This window comes from Oratosquilla oratoria, unplaced genomic scaffold (assembly GCF_046742065.1).
Source record: "Oratosquilla oratoria isolate Oo_2021 unplaced genomic scaffold, ASM4674206v1 SCAFFOLD219, whole genome shotgun sequence".
Taxonomy (NCBI): Eukaryota; Metazoa; Arthropoda; class Malacostraca; order Stomatopoda; family Squillidae; genus Oratosquilla; species Oratosquilla oratoria.
In genome coordinates, this window is record NW_027467571.1 from 5,001 (window position 1) to 10,000 (window position 5,000).

Here is a 5,000-nt window from a genome sequence, read left to right on the forward strand (position 1 = left end):
TCATTCTGTTGAATCCTCAGCCTAACGGATTGTCTAAGGCATGAATTTCGTGCCCATGTGGGGTGCCTATCAGCGATCTAAGCCTTCATGGCGTGCCTGTGCGCGAATGGTATCTATATTTACGGCTCTCTTCCTGCAGGCAATTCTACGAGCAGACCTCATGTTCGAAAGGAGGGTGAAATCATTTACTTGAACCTTAATTGCAGGTTGCATATCTTTAATGATTACGGCCTCCAGATTATTCAAGCGTTGGGGTCCATCTCTGCCGAGATTGTGATTTGGTGTTCCTTGGCCAAACTGGTAGAGGTTTGGTTCAGGTATGTAGATGATATTTTCTATGCGTGGGATAACAGGTGGGGTTTGTTCGAAATGTTCCATAGTAAGTTGAACCAATGGACCCCTAATATTAAACTCAAAATGGAAATGGAATGGGAGGAAGATCATCGGATCCCATTTTTGTATATTTTAATCAGAATGATTGATGATGGCTTACTTATTACAGTATTCAGGAAGCCCATCTGCTCATGGAGCTACTTTCATTTTTCATTTTTTTTTTTTTTTCTTTTTTTTTTTTTTTTTTTTTTTTAGGGCTTTCAGGATTTGAAGTTCCCAGTTCTTGAACCGAGAGATTGACTTCATTAAATCTCAATTGATAAAGTTGGCTTATCCGGCCTGGATCTTAGATCAATCCCTCAGTAGGCTAGAGCCAGCCATTTTAAAACTACAGCTTCCACCATTCAACCCTCCTCTCATATAGGCGTTTTAAAAATCCTTTGCAGCAACACCATCAATTCTTCTGTTAATTCAATTCTCAAGGATCGTCTCACATTTGCTTACCACTATCCTAGCACAGTGCATAAGCAAATTGTGAATGTTTATTAAAGGATTAGTGGGCTGATTCTCTCGGAATATATTACCATACCCTGCCGAAAACGTGATCTGGTGTACCTAGGCCAAACTGGTAGAGACTTGAACACAAGATTAGCCGAACATAAGATATCCATCAAATATGTCCAAGACAGTTCGGCTGTATTCCTCCATGCGAGTCATCGTCAACCACCGGATTGACTGGATAAGGACAAACCAGTGTTCAGTCCAGTTCTGGTTTCAGGAGGAAAATAGTTAAATCCGCCTTAATTGAAGAATATCCCAATTTTAACGTCTCTAAAGGAAAATGGTCTCTGGACGTTATCTCACGGTTAGCAGTGAGTCGATTGGTTAATAATTATCACTTTCCTGACACACACACACACCCCCGCCAAGCCCCATCCTTGACCTCGCGACTTTTGCTTGAGGGAGGTCATCTGGCCCGTCATGTAAGCTGTCCGTCTTCCTGTTATATTCCCCTCCTGATGTCAGACGAGTATATATGTCTCACCACTTCTACTGTCTTGTACTTTCATGAAAAGTGCTATAGCCGGTAGCCGAAATACAGAAGTCAAACATTTTCCCATGTTTTCTTTTAATATATATATATATATATATATATATATATATATATATATACATATATTTATATATATATATTATATATATATGCATATATATATATATATATATATACATATATATATAAAAATATATATATATATATATGTATATATACTGTATATATATATATATATATGTATATATATACACACATATATGTATATATATATATATATATGTGTGTGTGTGTGTGTGTGTGTGTGTGTGTGTGTGTGTGTGTGTGTGTGTGTGTGTGTGTGTGTGTGTGTGTGTGTGTGTGTGTGTGTGTGTGTGTGTGTGTGTTAGTGTGTGTGGTGTGTGTGTGTGTGTGTGTGTGTGTGTGTGTGTGTGTGTGTATTCACCTCGGATCTGCTGCAGTCTCTGTCGAGACAGCCAGACACCACCCTACGGCAGTGAGCTCAGAGCTCATTATTTGCCGATCTCTGGGTAGGTCTGAGACCACTCACACACCACACACCGGGACAGCAAGGTCACAACTCCTTGACTAACGTCCCGTACCTACTCACTGCTAAGTGAACAGGGGTTACACGTGAAAGGAGACAACCCCAACTTATCTCCGCCCGGCCGGGGAATCGAACCCCGGTTCTCTGGCCTGTGAGGCCAGTGCTTTACCAATCCGCCATCGAGTGTGTGTGTGTGTGTGTGTGTCTGTGTCTGTGTCTGTGTCTGTGTCTGTGTGTGTGTGTGTGTGTGTGTGTGTGTGTGTGTGTGTGTGTGTGTGTGTGTGTGTGTGTGTGTGTGTGTGTGTGTGTGTGTGTGTGTGTGTGTGTGTGTGTGTGTGTGTGTGTGTTTGTGTATGTGTTAAAGACAGATTGAACATTTTTAGAAGCTCTGCCAAGGATTCGATCCCTGACCTGTGCGTAAATAATCACCAGGTCAAGATGCTAGCGACTGAACCACGTGCGATGGTTTAAAAGGACTGTACAAGTCCCCGACCACGCTTCACGTAACATCAAAAGATCTAGTCTCATTTTCATCCAATCCCCGTATTAGGCGAGCCCTCCGACAAGTTATGTATGTTAAAGACAGATTGAACATTTTTAGAAGCTCTGCAAAGGATTTGAACCCTGATCTGTGCGTAAATAATCACGAGGTCAAGACGCCAGCGACTGAGCCACGTGTCGGAGGGCTCGCCTAATACGGGGATTGGATGAAAATGAGACTAGATCTTCTGATGTCATATGAAGCGTGATCGGGACTTGTACAGTCCTTTTGAACCATCGCACGTGGCTCAGTCGCTAGCTTCTTGACCTTGTGATTATTTACGCACAGGTCAGGGTTCGAATACTTAGCAGAGCTTCTACAAATGTTCAATCTGTCTTATATCAATCTGCCTATATTCCCTCCCAATGAACGTAAAAACACCGAATTTGACACATAATGATGACGAGATGCCAGTTCCCAGTACTGATTATCTTAAGCTTATTTCCCTATATGTCAAATTCGGGGTTTTTACGTTCAATGGGAAGAGATATAGACAACAGAGAGGTCCTTTCTGCAGTGTTGGCCTGTCTTTTTATGGAAGCGTTGGAGGTAGATGAATATATAAGGATCATGGGCAGAGGCATCACGTGGTTGAGATATATGGACGACGATATTATGATAATGCCAGAGAATACCAACAATGAACATAAGTTAAATAGACTCACTAATGTCAATAAGAATATACAGTTCATTGTAGAGATGGAAGTTGACAAAAAGTTACCATTGCTGGTGCACAGGAGGGATGAAGGAGTAAGATTTTCAGTGTACAGAAAACCCACTAACAGGGACGACTTTGTATAATATTTCTCAGGACACAGTGAACGAGTAAAAACCGGCGTGCTCATAGGTTTCTTCTTCAGAGCTTTTCGGATTTGCAGTGGGGCTTTTTTGGAAGATGAATTAAAACACATAATTAATACCTTCACGTGACTAATTGTCCGAAAGGAAAGGAATACAGTACATTTCAGTTCCCAGCTCCAAGAAAACCGAAGTCATTGACAGATTTCTTTGTGAAAGGTGGGGTGAAAATAGCAAGGGCTTCCAATTCAAATATAGAAAAAATTGTCAAGGACAAGGGTAAAAAGATACTACCCCAGAATGCCCTCAGTAACATTTACTGCATTCCATGAAATAGGTGCACCTCTACATACTACGATGGGTCAGGTCGAGGCGTTGAGAAACGCCTAACCGAGCATAAGAGGGACATAAGATCACACAGAACATCCAACTCTCGTTCAGCACGCTGACAAATCTGGACATTTGCCCCACTGGGATGGGGTCGAGCTTCTGCATACGGAATTAAAGAGAGACATGAGAAAAACGGTTAAAGCTGCCTATATTAACACATCTGAAAATACCAATGATAGAAAAGGTTTTGTATGTTTATCGAAGTTAACAAGCAAATTGATAATAAATACAATTGGGAAGAATGTACCTGATACTGGAATGGGAATCCCCAGACAGCCAACTTCGAGTGTATAATTATAACATTTGAGTTGTTTGTAGACAGCTTACTGAAGAAGACCGAGTCGGTCGAAACGTATAAGCAATAAAAGAGTTCCAGCTAATCTTCGCTTGTTCTTCCTCTGCCCACACTTTCATTTGTCAAATCCACTCATTCAATATATACTGTACATATATATATATATACATATATATATATATATATATATATATATATACATATACATATTTGGTTTAACCTCTTGTCACATCTTTACATAGGAGCTAGAGGAACTGTATTGATAATGAATTCACTCCATGCAAAAGGTTACCCAAACGAGAAGGGATTAATCAGTAATGACAGCTACCAATTACACTTCAACCAGACCAAAGTGCGGCTGACACAACTCATTAGGACGATTTTTTTTTTTTTTACACTATTTTGTCCACCCATCCACTAATTCTCGCTCTTACATCCACTCCCTCCTCATCTCCTCCTTCCCTCCTCTTTGATCAGAGCAACCCCTCCTCCCCCTCTCCTCCTCCCCCTCTTCTCCTCCTCCCCCTTCCTGTGCCGTGTGTCTTCTTTGTGTCGCGCGTCTTTCTAGCCTCTGGTCTCCAAAATTTTCTTTTCTTGTGTGGAGGACGCTGTTCCCTCAGCCCATTCTTCTTGGCACCAGTGCATTTTCAGGCTGTCATGTTAACAGCACCAAATTTATCTATTCTATCATTTCACATTATCTATATATTCCTACATACCTACCTATGCATGTATTTATCTGTGCATCATGTCTACCCGCATATTTGATAGTTATTTATTTATTTACTTTATTTTCTATTTTTGAGCTTATTTATTAATTCAGTAGTTTATCATCCACTGCATTTATATATATATATATATATATATATATATATATATATATATATATATATATATTTATATATACATATATGTATATATATGTAAATATATATATATATATATATATATATATATATATATATATATGTATTATATATATATATGTATTCTATATATATACATGTATATATATATATATATATATATATGTATATATATA